This window comes from Triturus cristatus, chromosome 2_2 (assembly GCF_964204655.1).
Source record: "Triturus cristatus chromosome 2_2, aTriCri1.1, whole genome shotgun sequence".
In the NCBI taxonomy this organism is placed as follows: domain Eukaryota; kingdom Metazoa; phylum Chordata; class Amphibia; order Caudata; family Salamandridae; genus Triturus; species Triturus cristatus.
The window spans coordinates 118,478,451-118,494,622 of NC_140582.1; the positions used below are offsets into that span (position 1 = coordinate 118,478,451).

General features: G+C 44.9%; 1 pseudogene; it reads left to right on the forward strand.

Annotated features, from left to right (window-relative positions):
• Positions 1-461: 461 nt before the first annotated feature.
• LOC146861965 (28S ribosomal RNA) lies at positions 462-1,825 on the forward strand (annotated as a pseudogene).
• Positions 1,826-16,172: the final 14,347 nt, after the last annotated feature.

Sequence of the window (16,172 nt, forward strand, 5' to 3'; positions counted from 1 at the left end):
CAGCCCGGACATGGAAATAATTGTGGGTGGTGGTGCATGGCAATGGTGGAGGGATTTTTCTGGTTGATTCCGATAACAAATTATACTTCTCCATGCTAACTACTTATGCAAACTCCTGTGAAGGGGTCAGTGCTCAACTTCTTTTCTTAGACGGAGCACCTTAACTTTCCCCACTTTGGCGGGGCAGGTGGGAGACTGCTCTTCCCTGGTTGTGAAAAACCCTGGGTGCCTGCCTGCGTGACATGCATGGCTGTCAGTGGTGGCCCACTGGTGCCCATCTGCACTGCCTCGGGAACCCAGTTCCTCAGTCAGGGTCTGCTGCTGGTATGCGAGTGCTGGTTTCGATGCTGGCCCATGTGGGCTTTGCTCTCTGATCTGAAAAATAATGTTTTGCTATGACCCCTCTTGTGTGCTCTCCCATGCTTTGGCATCTGCCTATGACCTTGTGACAGATATGGTGGCCATATGAATTTAAGCATATTACTAAGGGGTGAAAATTAAACTAACCAGGGTTCCCTCAGTAATGGTGAGTAAGGATGGAAGAGCCCAGCGCCGAATTTCCACCCGGTGGCAAGTGTGTGAATTGTGGTTCATTCAAGACTGACTCCCTTGCGTCGCTCAGATACCAAGTCCTTCTTATCGAGGCTCACCCCGCGAACTGTGTTAAGCCAGTTGGGGCCCCTGAGTGCTGAGATCAGCTCTTTTTGGAGTCAGGTTACTTTGGAATGTAGCCCAAAGCAGGTGGTAAACTCCATGTAAGGCTAAATTTGAGCACAAGACCAATAGCCAACAAGCACTGTAAGGGAACTTGAAGAGAGAGTTCAAAGGGTGTTACACTGTCGAGAGGTAAACAGCTGGGGTCCGTGAAGTCTGCATGGAGGTGTGATAGTCAGTTGCCTGTGACTGCTTTGCAGGTGCACTTGGCTCCCGCAGGGTACATTTCCTCTGTTGCAGTGCAGGGAATGATGAGATTTCTCTACCTGTCTTCAAACTTTGAATGGGTAAGAAGCCTGGCTCATTAGTGTGGGTGCTGGGCATCGAATTCGAGTGCCTAGTGGGCACTTCTGGTAAGTAGAACTGGTGCTACAGGACGATCCAAATGGCCAGTTAAGATACCTGATGTGGATGCTCATCAGACCTCAGAAAAGGTGTTGGTTGATATAAAATGGAGGACTGTGGCTGTGGAAGTCGGAATTCGCTAATCAGTGGATAACAACTCACCTGCCAAATCAGCTGGCCCTAAAAATTGATGGCACAGGAGCGTCGAGCCACAGGGGCTAAGCTGCAACAAGTAGGAGGACTGGTGCGATGTGCATGGAAGCCTGGGGCAAGAGCCAAGGTGGAGCCATTTTAGCTGCAGATGTTGGTGATGGTAGCATATATTCAAACGAGAACTTTGAAGGCCAAATCGGAGAAGGGTTCCATGTGAAAAGCAGTTGAACAATGGCCAGTCAGTCCTATGAAATGGGCGAATGCCATTTTGAAGGGACAAGCGATGGCCAGTGCTGCCATTTGCCGGTCAGAAGGGAGTCGAGCTCAGATCACTGAACCCATAGTGGTGGACATGGGCTCCCTTGCGGCGTCCAGTGTGGTAATGCAAATGATCCCGGAGAAGGCAATGGGATCCTCCGGTAGAGTTCTCTTTTCTTTCTAAAGGGCAAGGTACACCCCGAAAGATGGGCCCGAGTTTTGGAAAGTGTTGCGGTTCCAGTAGTGACTGATGAGCTCTCGCTGGTCATTGGAAATCCGAACGGAGATAGTGTAAATCTCATGCTGGGCTGTACCCATATCCGCAGTAGGTCTCCAAGATGAACAGCTTCTGGCATGTTGAAACAAAGTACTTAAAGGAAGTTGGCAAGTCAGATCCTTAATTTTGGGATAAGGATTGGCTCTAAAGGCTGGGTCAGGCAGGCTGGGGTGCAAGGCGGGGCTGGGAGCACTGCGAGGCTGGATGAGGCATTGCCTTCTTGGGCAGCTGCAACTCTGGACCCCAGTTGGACCCTTTCTGTGGATCGCGCCAGCTGTGGTGGTTGCCTCCCCCAGTTCAAGGGTCAGCATTCTGACTCAGCCAGAACCTAGCAGCTGACTTAGAACTTGTAAGGACCAGAGGAATCTGTTGTAGTTGACATGATGTGATTTCTGCCCAATGCTCTTTATGAAAAGTAATTCAAAGAAGCATGGGTGAACGACAGGAATAACTATGACTCTCTGAACCTCTTCTCAGTCATAGTGACCTTTACAGCCAAGCGGTCCGGCTTGTAACTTTATTCCACTAATCTCTTTGAGGAGAAATAGGCCAAACAAGGTATTTATCATGGTTGTGACCATGATATTGAGAAATGGCAAATCTAACAATCTTGAATCCAGATGAGGTAGTTCCTGGATGAAAAAAACACCTTAAGATGGTGAAAGAAGGTGTTGTCTTTTCCGCAAATCATTAACCTCCTTACCAATTTTGTGACCTTTATACCTACCTCCAATAACAGAATGAATAACATTCCCATTGAACTGAATCAAATTTTGTCACTATGTTCACTCTCCATAATAAGGAATAGTGAGGAAATTATCGACCTCAGTGAAAGCATTGAATTTGTAGTTTCATCAAGAAAAAACGTAACAGACACAACAAGACTTGCAAAATTTACAAACTTTTCTGAGGTCACTGAAAAACCCAGTGTCAAGAAAAGTGACTTTACCCAGGAAGTCACCTACTGGAAATATCTCAAGAAAAAAACATCATTGCAATATTGCGGAACGTAATGGAAACCTTCAAAGAACTTAAAAAACATGTTTCCAACAGGCACCTGGATTCTACCTAAATACGAATTGCTCAAAATGTAACAAAGAGGCTGTTCATAAAATTGCATGCCACTATGCCAAATGCAAAGTTAGAAAAATGAATGGAGAGTTACAATTCCTATGTAGTTTTTGTGATTTCAGACTCACATCAAAAATTAAAGGGTCACAGCATGCAAGGCATATACACCCAGACGCCCAAATTGACTCTATCAAGCTGCAACCCTTCAAAACTGTGGTCAAAAAATGAAATATTGCTGCTAACTGAATTGGAAAAGGTGTATGAAAATAAAAGGAATATCTGTACTTATAGTTCCACACTTTTATAATAAAAGCATTTAGACAAATATATGAGATGAAAAACAAAACCTTTGAAAAATATACGCATCATTCATCCACTTATATTGAAAGTGACACTAATTATTAACCAGAAATATCAGAGGGAACAATAGAAGAAAGGCATTAAGACTTTATAAATAGAAAATGAGTGTGTAAAATCATAAACTTTCATGATTTGGATGACATAACTTTAGAATCGCAAAAATATTCCAAAAATATGCAGCATCATGAAGCTGGTATGGACTTGATGGAAGAAATTGTGATCTATATCTCAGAAAATGCCAGCAACATCCATCTAAAACCAGCGAACTAAAATTAAAGTGAAGAAACTAATGAAAATGGCGCTGAGCCTATGAACACTGTTCAAGACGAGAACCAAAATGTTTCAGTCCCAAGTAACTTACCCAAGAATGATAAGAAAAATAAATAGCTAAATACAAATCATATGAAAATATATGCAAATCAAAGGGCAGCTTTAAAGAATATCAGGCAATGTTCAAGAACAATTAAAAAAAAGAAAATTGCCAGAATAATGACTGATGGGGCAGAAGATACCAATTGCCAGATTGGTGCTGATGATATTTATCAATATTACAAATACATTATTAAAAAAGAAAACAAGAAAAGCACGCAATGCGTTCCAATTGACCAAATCCCAAAAGAATGGGACTATGAAAATCCATTTAAAGAAATCACACTTCTTGAAATAACAGGTGCATTTGAGGAATCCAACTTAAACAAAGCAGTGGGCCCTGATGATGTTGGCTTAAATGATCTGTACGGTATTCACAAGAAAAAACCAAGTTTGCTGCCCAGAATACTATCAACTTGGTTAGAACTGATGAGTGTCTAGAATGCATCAAAAAGAGCCTATGGATATTAATTACCATGAACGTACCCGTAAGAAAGCTGAACACAATATTGGAGACCGATTATAATTGGTACAGCATTCATGAAGTTACTAACAAAAATCCTGACCAAAAGACTACCTTCGTAAATTTGAATAAAAGACAGAAAGGCTTTGCGAAAGTGAGAGGATATCTTAAAAGCCTGTCACTCCTACAGAATATCATGGAAAAGAGCACACTGTCTTGCAGTGGTGTTCATAGACATTTCAAAAGCATTTGAATATGTTAGTCCCTATCATAACATACGGAGTCTCGAAAGGCAAAGAGTTCTGTCATATATGCAAGATATAATAAGAGACTTATATTCAGATTTATCTGTGCACTTCAAGAGAAAAAACTACAAATCTACACCATAAATAACAATGAAGTCTTGGGGTCAAACAAGGTGACTCATTATCTCCACTATTGTTTAATACTGTCATGGACCCTCTAAAATATGTTCTACAGAACAACAGCAAGGGCTTTGCATTTCGCTCAGATGGACTTGAACAACTCACTGCTTTAGCCTTTGCAGACTAAATTGAAATACTTGCAGACACACGGAAAGCCATGAGCAGTAACTTGAAAATCATTGAGAAATTTAGCAAAACAATACGGTGAAAACTAAATGGCAAAAGGGCACAAGTTTTTCACGGGCATTACCAGGGCAAAATTCTAGTGAATATTTGCAAACCATGGCATTTTCGAAAACAAAACATTGAATACACACACCCAGGTGACAGTGAAAGTAACCTTGGATCGAACTTTTATCCTCTCACAGGTCATACTAAAAAGGGCAAAATAAATAAAGTACTAACAGAAGGGGCTAAAAAACGTAACAGTTTACCACTCATGCTCACACAAAAGGTTGAGATACTGTGTCAATACCTGATTCCTGAGCAGTCTATCCAACTGAAAATGGCAGGTGCATAAGTAAAGACTCTCGTTCAACTAGCGCAGATAATAAAGAAATATGTCAAGGACTGTCTTCACCTACCTGCTTACACATGTGGTAGTCTGTTGTTCTTAACCCCTTCGGCGCGGATTACTGCGCCGTGCTGAAGGTTCCGTGCGCGGGCGGGGCCGTGACGGAGCGGTTCCGTTATGCGCACAGCTCGACCGACGCGCATGACGGAACTGCTCCGTCACACGTATCGAAGGGGTTAAAAAGGATGAATGGAGGCCTAGGTATTCCAAAGCTGTGCACAACCATAGGAATGAGCAAAGTGAACAATCGGTTGTAATTTGGAGAAACTCCTGACTTGGAAATTGCTCACTCTTACATGTAAGTAGGAGATATAATAAACAATAAAATTGATCACATTATCAATACATATTAGCTATAACTATCAAACAGCACATTCCTAGACAGTTCTTTGCAACTATTGGTATCTTATGACTGAAGAAAAAAAGAATTTGAAAAATGGAAACATCTCCCTGTACAAGGAGATGGTATAATGTACTTAGAAAATAGTTCAACCTCAAACTTTTGGATTTGGAAGCACATGAAACTAAAGGAAAATTGATACATATCTGCACTTATGCTGAGAACGATTTTAATGAACACTAGAGAAAAAATGTCCAGGTAAAGAGATCAATCATTCGCTATTTGTAGATGTTGCAAAGATGTATGTGAAACAATTGCGAATGTGCCAGCTACGTGTCCTAATACAAATGATATAAGAATTAAAAGACATAGCAAGATTTTTTTAGCTTCTCATTGATCGAGCTAAAAGATGTGGTTGACTCACATACACGGAAAATCATTTAAAGACGAGTCAAAGTGAACTAAGAAAACCTGATGTAATGTTCACCAAAGATGGTATTGCTGTGGAGATTCATGTTTTAATCTAATATGAAAACTCACAGAATTCCCTTGAATAACCGAATGAAAGTAAATTCAATTATTACAGTGAACTATCTCAAGAAATTGAAACCCTCACAAACTGTTCCACTATGTAATTAATTGTTTTCATTGTAGGTTGTCGGGGAGTGTGGCCTCAATGTAACAATACTGTTCTAACTCTTCTAGGACTGTAAATGTCATTCCCCTTCCAGACAAATATATGCCTTACACCAATGGTTGACATTTTAAAAATGTGCCAAGTTTTCATTGACAACTAATTGATTTTCAAAGCTCAGTAATTGTTTACTGAATTATGTGATTTGTTTCAACAGAAATGTTAAAGTTAGAAATGTTGAAACATGTTTAATTTAATAAGTTAGTTTAAATTTGGATATGTATTAAGGTTTGATAATTATATATAGATTGTGACATTAAAACAATATTATTATTAGTTGAATTATATTGTTACAGGAGATGTTAGGGTTTATTAATTTAGTTTATTTGTTATGTGCACATGTAGGTTAGAATAGACAATATTGAACTGGGTAAAATAAGTTGTAATATGTGCACACACATAATCAGTACAGGTCACATTATTGCATGTTAATCATGTGTTAACTGAGCCTTACCCTGCATAGAAAATCAGTGGTGGCCACCACAAACACAGGGTATTGGGCAATTGGAGGGAACGCAGGAGGGGTCATGGAGGGGTCACACAGGGTAGGGTTAGTAATGATATATTTTTTTAAGAACTTACCTGAAGCCGCCTGTTGCCGCCTGTTGCCTCCTGTGTCGTGCCTCCTCTCCTCTTCCTTCCTCATCCGCTGTCATGGTTCCACTAGCGTGGCTGGCCTCCTCCCCGGCCACCACTGCCAGGCCACAGGAATTGTTCCTCCACAATGAGCAGCCGCTGCGATGCCTTAGTGCCGACACACTTCACAAGGACACTTCTTTCTTTTGGCTCCACTCTCTCTCACTGCACCCCTGGTTGTCCTTGGCAGGTTGTATGTCAGTGCACTCTGGCACATAGTTCTGTGTTTTGCAGGTGCTGATGTGTATTCTAAGTGATTATTTTTACGGATTGTAACTCTGGCCCTCAGGAGCTCCTACCATAAGCAGTCATCTTAGTTCGAGCCCTCTAAACAAATCCCAATTTTACACCTCTTTTAAGCAGGCATAACAAGGAGATTTTTTTTTATTTTTCCTCGTTTTTCCAACATTGCCTGCATGCTGTATTCTACAGCACACTTAATAAGTGGGGAAAGCCTTGTCAGGGAACTCAGGGTGACCCATACAAGCCCCCCTACTCACCTCAGAGTACACCGACGTCTCCCGCATCACCGTCCTGCCATCCGCGCCTGACCTGTAAAAAGAAAAGAGAGACTGAGCTTAAGACCACAACATTAAAAAAGGACTATCCTTGTACTATGCAGAGGGGAGGAGAAAAGAGTCAAGAAGGCCAATCCTGAGGCTGGACAAGAGGTGAAAACAAACTTCCCATCCAGAGGGGAGGGAGTCTGGAAGTCGAGAATCAAGGATCCAGAGGAGGGAAACCGGAAGACGTGGAGAGCGAGGACTACATGGGCCTGGTACAGGAAGACGCCAGGAGTAACGACCACGCCAGCCGAGGAGCAACGGACGCCGACCCCGACGACACTCCCGACAGGTGGAGCAAGGAGTGGTTGTTGCCTAAGGAGGACACGTATGAGCCGCTGCAACTCAGGAGAGGTGCGGTAGATGCGGTACGTAAGCTGGGAAAGGGTTTAGGGGAGAGTGGGTTGGGTTTGTTACGGGCGGCGCTAAACCTAGTTTGGTTAGATATGAAAGGAATCTGTATTTGCATCTGTGTTTTTCTTTCCTTTTCCCTTTCCCCTCATTCCAGGCCGACCTCTCCTTGGGGTAATAGGTATAGAGGAACATTTGTGTGTTTCCCCTTTCTGTTACGCTGAAAGTTTCCTGGGTAAAAAGTCAAACCCCCAAAATCCCCCCCCCCATACTTTGGTAATCTTATATGTCTTTTTAAAAAACATTTTTTACCCTTTGCCTCTCTGAAGGTAGAAATAACCCAGTAAGGAACTAGCTGAGTGGCACAATAACCAAATATGAATACAATTAACAAAGGACAAAGCAAACCTGGGCGACTAATTAGCATCCTAAGAGTTAGGGGATTAACCAGGAAAACCAAGGGGATAAAAATAGGTGTTTTTTTCCTTTTTTTCCCCTTCCTTTTTTTTATTTTCTCTTTTCACTTTCTCCTGAAAGTTACCTTAGTAAGGCCCTCCACTAGGTGTGGTGATGGTACCTAACCCTATAAGTACAAAATGTTATGTTAATGTTAATGTTATGGGGAATTTATAAAGCGCACGGCTACTCCAGGGAGTGTCCCTGCGCTAACAGGTCCCCCTTGAAAGAGAAACAGTTATGCAATCTCATCCTAACAAGTCCCCATTACTGATGGAACAGCCAGGTCTTAAGTTGGCGCCTGAAACTGAGAAGCTCTTGTTCTTGTCTGAGGGAGAGAGGCAGAGCGTTCCATAATCTTCCAGCTACCACCTGGAAGGAACGTCCCCCCTTTCTAGTCTAGATAAATTTAGGCACCGATAGCAAATGTTGGGTCGATGACCTCAAAGTCCTCGCTGGGGAATAGGGTATAATTCTCTTTCTGATGTACTGAGTCCCACTGTTATGGAGTGCCTTAAAGGCCAGCACAAGAGACTTAAAATTAATCCTATTTTTCACTGAGAGCCAGTGCAGTGCTTTCAAATGAGTCTTCATGTGAGTCCTGGGCCCTACCAGAGAAATAGCTCTGGCGGCCGCATTTTGAACTTCCTGTAGGCGGCCCGATAAATAATTTGGGATGCCCAGGTATAATGCATTTGCATAATCCAGCCATGACATAATCAAGGCCTGGACCACAGTTTTCCTATGGGACAAAGGGAGCAGTGGTAAGAAGTTTCTCATCCTTTTTAGGAGTCTAAAACACATGCCGGCCACAGATTGGACCTGCATCTTCATGGAAAGATCAGAGTCAAGCATGACTCCAAGGTTTTTCACGTTGGTGACTGGACTTAAAGGTGGAGGCTGATCCTGGGGCCACCAATTCCGCCATTCATCATCCGGGGTATGTCCGAAGAAGATTATTTCAGTTTTGGCGGAATTGCATGCCAGTTGGTTTTGTCGGAACCAGTCAAACACTTTAGTCAGGTATAGATAAATTGAATTATCATTAAACAACTCGTCCTTCTCACAAGTGAACAACAATTGGGTGTCATCGGCATAAGTTATAACTTTTGCCCCTTGTTGTTCAACTAGGGGTGCCAGCGGTGCCATATAAATATTAAATAAAGTTTGGCCCAGAACTGAGCCTTGAGGCACTCCAACGTTTAGCGGTGGAATACCCGCTGAAAAAGGGTGGGACCAGACAGATTGCTGACGGCCTTCCAGAAAAGAAGAAAACCACCTGAAAACCGTGCCCCCAATGCCACATTCACTAAGTCTCTGTAGGAGTCGTCCATGGGGCACGGTATCAAAAGCCGCTGAGACGTCCAGCAGTATCAATACTGCCTTGCCTCCTCTATCAAGGGTGGCTTTGATAGTTTCAGTGACTTCCAATAAGGCCGTTTCAGTACTATAATTTGCTCTAAACCCCGATTGACTGGGATGAAGAGCATTAGTAGCCTCAATGAAGTCAGTAATAACCACATTTACATACTTCTCCAGCGCCTTGGCGAAAAAAGGAAGCAGTGTTATAGGCCTATAGTTGCTTACCACTGCAGGGTCAGCTGAGGGTTTCTTTAAAAGAGGAAGGATTTTACCCTGTTTCCACCTTGCGGGGACCTTTCGTTTCTAACAAGGACAGATTCAGGACTTGATTAACGGCTGGATTCAGAACCGCGGCGACAGATGCCACTATTTTCCCAGGACATGGATCCCAAGGCGAGCCAGACTTAAGCGCCTTCATGATGGTAAGTGAAGTATCCAAGGTGATAGGCGGGAAGTCCAAAAGTATTTCCTCCCTAAAGTGGCCTTTAGGATCTGGCACAACGTCCTGACTCACACAGATAGGATTGTCAAATGAATCCTGAAAGGACTTAATTTTGTCAAAGAAAAATTTTGCAACCTGATTCGTCCATTCAAGGGTGGGAGTGAAAAGGCTCTGAGTGACGTTGGGGGATGCAAAATATTTAACAATTTTAAACAGTTCTCTGCTATTGTTTCTGACTTGTTCAATTTTAGTGGCCAGAAAGCTTTTTTTCTTGTCCCAAACTTTTGCATAGTGCACTTTAAGTGCCTGTTTATAAAGTTGAAGTTGAAGTTGAAGTTGAAAAGGATTTCTTGAGCGCACTATCACCATGTGGTTTCTTGGCGCTATAGACCGGAGTCGGACCAGAGGGGGGAAAGTGGGAGAGTTAAGAGGGGTAAGCTAGGGAAAACAAGTGGGTTTTGAGTTTAGCCCGAATGTCGGAATAAAAGGGTATGGAACAGATAGCGAGGGGGAGTGAGTTCCAAAAAGTAGGGGCAAGGGAGGCGAATCTGAAGCCACCAGTTTTTTTCTTGCGGAAGTGAGGGATTTTGAGAAGGAACTGAGTGGAAGAACGGAGATCTCTGGTGGGAATGTAGGAGTTGATTTTGGCACTGATGAAGGCGGGGGCGGTGCCAGCTAAGGACATGAAGGTCAAACATCCTATTTTAAAGAGTGAGCGTTCCTTGATGGGGAGCCAGTGGAGGGTCTTCAGCAAGGGAGTGATGTGGCTAGTTTTGGGGAGCCTGTGAATAAGGCGGGCCGCTTGATTCTGAATGAGTTGTAGGCGGCGGCATTCGTAAGCAGGAATGCCCGCATATAAGGCGTTGCCATAGTCAAGGCGGGAGGAGATGAGTGCAAGGATGATAAGTTTAAGGGCCTCCATAGTGAAATAACGTGATATTTTTCGGATGGTTCTTAGGGCCAAGAAGCATGAGGAAACTACGGAGCTGATCTGGGAACGCATGGAGAGGTCTTGACTGACATTAATGCCCAGCGTTTTCACAGAGGTTGATGGGGTAGGGGGAGAGCCAAAGATGGAGGGCCAAAAAGCGGGGGGCCAAGGATTGGAGGGACCGCCAAGGAGGACCAACTCGGTCTTATCAGAGTTCAGCTTCAACTGGTGGAGATTCATCCAGTTGAAGATGAATGTGAGGGTAGAATGAACCTTGGCGATAGAGTCAGAGGGGGGGGAGAGGTTGAAAATAAGCTGCAGGTCATCAGCGTAATTAAACGCTGTGATCTCCATGTCCTCTAGTGCAGCGATGAGGGGGTGGATGTAGAGGTTGAACAGGAGGGGGGAAAGTGAGGAACCCTGGGGAACCCCACAAGAGACAGAGTGGGTGGAAGCGAGAAAGCCGTCCAGACGGACGGCCTGGGTGCGACCGGTAAGAAAAGAAGTGATCCAGGCGAGGGCTGGACCTCGAAGGCCAGCGCCCTCAACACGGTCGAGGAGGATGGAATGGTCGACCGTGTCGAAAGCCGCGGAGAGGTCAAGAAGGACAAGGGCCTGGGGGGAGTTAATATCGGCGCTACGCCTGAGCTCATCCACTACGGAGAGAACAACGGATTCAGTAGAATGAGCCGGCCGGAAACCGACCTGGTGGGTGGCTAAGAGGTGGTGAGTCTCAATGTGATTGGAAAGCGAAGAGGTGATGTGGCTCTCAAGGATTTTGCTTAGGAGCGGCAGTAGGGAAATGGGTCTAAAATTAGAAGGGATGGTGGGATCAGCGCCGGGTTTTTTTAGAATGGGGATTACAGTGGCGGCTTCAAATATGTCAGGTACCACGCCGCAAGTGATGGAGGTGTTTAGAAGGGTAATGGAAGGGGTTGGGCAGCGAGAGAGAATATCTCTTAAGATGTGTGCTGGGCAGAGGTCGGCAGGAGAGCCTGAGGTGACTTTTCTCAGGAGCATGCTGAAAGCCTCCTCAGAAATCAGCGGAAATTGGTCAAGAAAGGAAGGGCAGCGGGGGACAGGTGAAAGAGGCGGGGGCTGTGGGGATATTCTGTTTTATAATGGTAATCTTCTCAATGAAGAAATCATCGAGGGCATCGCAAAGGGTCTGGGAGGGGACGGGCTTAGAGGTGGCTCTGTCGGAAGCGGAGAGTTGGTGCACGATAGTAAAAATCTCCTTGGGTTTGTTGACTGCCAATTGAATTTTCAGCGAGAAATATTCTTGTTTGGCAGAGAGGATAGATTTTTTGTAGGCCTGCAGGAGAGTATGGTATTGTAGCTTGGCGTCAGGGTGGTACTTACGGCGCCAGTGGCGCTCCGCCTGGTGCAGCGCAAGTTTTTGGATTTTAAGGGTGCTGGAGAACCATTTGTTAGCGTCATGAGGGCGCCGAGTTCTCACCCGTCTAAGAGGGGCCACTTGGTTGCAGGCGTCGAGGAGCCAGGTGTTAATAAAGGCTACCTGTTTGTTGGGGTGGAAGTTAGTCAGGGTGGGGACTGAAGAGGCTAAAGAGGATTCGAGGGCAGCCATGTCTACTCTGTTCCAGTTTCGGGCGAAGGTGTTTTTAGGACAGGGAGGGAGGTTGGCCTCTGCCAGGCGGGCAGAGAAGGTGATCAGGGAATGGTCGGACCAGGCACATGGGGATATGTTAAGTGCCGCGATGGATAGATTGACAGACCATACTTGGTCCAAAATGTGACCATGTGTGTGGGTAGGTGCAGAGATGTGGGGGGTGAAGTTGATACTGTGAAGGGTTTCTGAAAAATCCTTGGACATGGTGTCCTCGCGCGGGTCACCTGGCCAGAAGTTAAAGTCCCCTAGTAAGAGGAGGGATGAATTGTTGACTACCAGAGTGGATAATAAGTCCTGAAAGGCTGAAATGAAGTGGGACATGGATTGGGGGGGCGATAAAGCAGAATACTCGTGAGGGGAGTCGCAAGATTAGTGGAGCGAGCTACTAAGAGGTCAACAGATGGAATAGGAGGATGGGGAAGGGGTTGGAATTGGAGGTTGGAGCTGACTATCATAGCTACTCCTCCGCCAGTCTTTCCCCCGGGGCGGTCAGCGCGGAGGATGTAGTAGGAGTCAGGGAGAGAACTAAGAACATCGGGTAGAGAGTCAGCCGTATACCAGGTTCCGGTAAAAAACAGGATGTCGGGGCAGATGGTATCAATAAGGTCAAACAATTCCAAATGATGCTTGACCGCTGAGCGGGTATTGAGGAGGGCCAATGAAGCAAAGGCAGGAGGGCTATCCGGGCGGCTAGGGGAAATAGAAGGGGAGGTGAGGCGAGATAACAGAGCGTGTGGCATAGGAGAGGGGTTGGGGAGGTAGTTTTGGGTGGGTCGCGCGATGTTAAGAAAGTTGATCGTGGCTGAGGTGACTGGGCTGATGGGCCAGTCGTTGTAGTAGGCCAGAAGCTGCTGGGGTGAGTATGTGAGGAAAGGGGCAGGGTGCGTTGCCCCATGGCCCGGCCTGGCGTGGACGGGCGCAGACGGGCTTGCCATTGGCGCGCCTTTGGCGCACCGGCGGCGCGCCCGCAGCGTGCGTCCGCTGCGCGGCCGGGCTAGGCACATAACAGAAGTAGGGTCAGAGGGGCGTGGCCTGGCGCTAATGGGCGTGTCCTTTGCCCAGGGATTCACAAGCAATGGCGGTGAAACTCGCTCTGACTCCGAGGCAGCTCCTTAGTTGGCTGCACGATCAGAGTGGCAAGCAGTAAGTGATCAGTGACCAGCACGTGAAGGTAGGGGGGAACACCACACAGGTAGTTTAAAAGCACAAAATGCAAGTTATTTTTAAAAGGTGACAAGCGCTCCCGGCTTTCCGCCTCAGGAGATCACTCCAATCTAATACGCGCTGAAAGAAAAGACGCGATTTAAATAGTCGGAGGGGGCGTGTCCTGGCGCTAATGGGCGTGTCCTCTGCCCAGGGATTCACAAGCAATGGCGGCGAAACTCGCTCTGACTCCGAGGCAGCGCCTTAGTCGGCTGCACGATCAGAGTGGCAAGCAGTAAGTGATCAGTGACCAGCAGGTGAAGGTAGGGGGGGAACACCACACAGGTAGTTTAAAAGCACAAAATGCAAGTTATTTTTAAAAGGTGACAAGCGCTCCCGGCATTCCGCCTCAGGAGAACACTCCAATCTATCAGTTTATAGGTGCTTTTGCTTATTGGATCAAAGTTTTTTATCCAAAGGCGCTCAAGGCATTTACACGCACTTCTGCTTTTTCTTAAGGCCTCAATGAACCACGAAGCCGAAGTTCTTCCCTGTACGGCACTACGTATCTTAGGCGGGGCTAAATGCAAGAAAGTAAATAAAAGAAAGTGCTTTTATTTAGCACTGCTCATTTCTTCTTATTTTGAGCCTCCGGGTGACCTACTCCCATGCTATGTGGATGCCCTAGAAGAAAACAGAAGAAAGAAGAAATTAAGAAAGATTCCCACCACCAATCTGGCTGTCAACAAGAAAATTCAAATATTATTGGTTTCACGCTGTTACTAAAAGAAAAGACTCCATCATTAAGAAACACATTCAGCCTCCTCGCTTCTTTTCCCGCCCATTCCTCTCACAAGCCTTCAAGCATATATTTTTGTTCTAGAAGGGACCCCCTCCGGTACAAAACCTATGTCTCAATGAACACACACACACCCTTGCACTATAGCGTACGAGTATGTGCGTTGCTGAATGGCTGGCAAAAGTGCGCCAGAGCTATGGGAGAGAAAAAATACACCACATGTTGGTAGAAATGTTGCATTTTTCACTCTCCTGTTGACATAAGGAACTGCAACAATTTTGCTGCAATGTTGACTTTCGTCAAAGAATACTTCATCTGGGCCATTATCAGTGCTTAATTTGAGCAGGTGGTTTCCGGTGCTCGGCACCGGCTCTTTTAGGAGTCTGTCACAGTTGTCTATAAATTAAATATACATTAAAATCACAGATACTTGTTGCCCAATCCATTGATATACCTCTGGGGGCATGAGATAGTCTGAATTGTAACACTTGTAGGAGTGTGAAGGTCGTTGTGTTGATTCTGTCATTGGAAGTGCTGGCAGGGACAATGGGTGGTGCAGGCTGCAGTGGCCTCCTAACAAGGGCCCTGGTACTTATTGCTTTACAAATTAAGCACTGTGTTAGTGGTAAATATAGGCTCCTATTATATACAGAGCCAACAGGCTTGTAAGACCCCATAAGAAATGAACAACGGAAAATCCCTCAACTAGTGGGTTGATTGCAATTTTGGCAAGGAAATTAATAATAATTTGTGTTAGTAATAATAATAAACTGTTCAACACAGCACCCCATAAATGTAGATTCAAAGCCATGTAAATAAGAGGTGTTACTGTTATACAATTTAATGATTCTCAAATGATCGACCTATGAAGGTTTAAAGGCTGTGATGGTGCCACCATTGATTTGAACTTGTAAAATGCACAGCATATTCAATGTTTGTAAAGTTCTTTACGGTCAGAGAACCAAAGGATGGGACTAATTGCGTCAGGGATGGTCTGCTCATACATAGTATGAATAATTGAAAGTTCCCTGCTCATACTCTCCCCCATTGCATTTGTTCTCATTCAAGACTTTGAATCGGTGCACCCGAGACATCAATATCCAACTACTAAAGAGAGATGAGAGTAAAGCTGATGCATTGCGAATTATGTTTTTCAATTATGCTCAATCCAGCGTGGGCAGAGACGCTATAAAGCATGGACAAAGTGGGCTCTAGCCCAGAGATCCAGCCTCTCAGGGGGCTCCCTTAGAACCAGCCCTGTTCTGCAGAGTCCTGCCCTGATGACCTTTCATAATTCTTAAACAGATTATTTTAAACACCATTTTCCTTTAATTTATTTTTAATGTGGGTGATGTGTGAGAGTATATTAGAGAGTGTGTTTATGTTTCATCATTATAAACGTTTTCTTTTAGCGCAAAACAGGACCTCACATATGAGAAAGAGGTGTGTGTCAGGGAGTTTATTTGCAGTAATATTTTGTGTGCTGTCGCTGTGTTACAATATTGAAAATACACCTCACTATCCCTGAATATTAGATGTAAACACATTTAGAAATTGGACCAGTGTGCCCTGCAGTGTCAGTGACCTGGCCAAAGAGGGCAGGATAGAGCTGAAATTAGATCATAAATTCAAAGCTGAACAAGGGACCCCAAAATAAGTTTGGCCCAGGGCACCCAAAATCTTTAAGATGTCTGTGAGCGTGGGTCCCGAGCCATGCCTTAACCATGATTTAACCTCTCATACTGCACAGCTGAAGGGACTTTAGTTTTCACCTGTAATGCCTCTGATGTGTATAGACCTGGGAAGAGCTATTTTA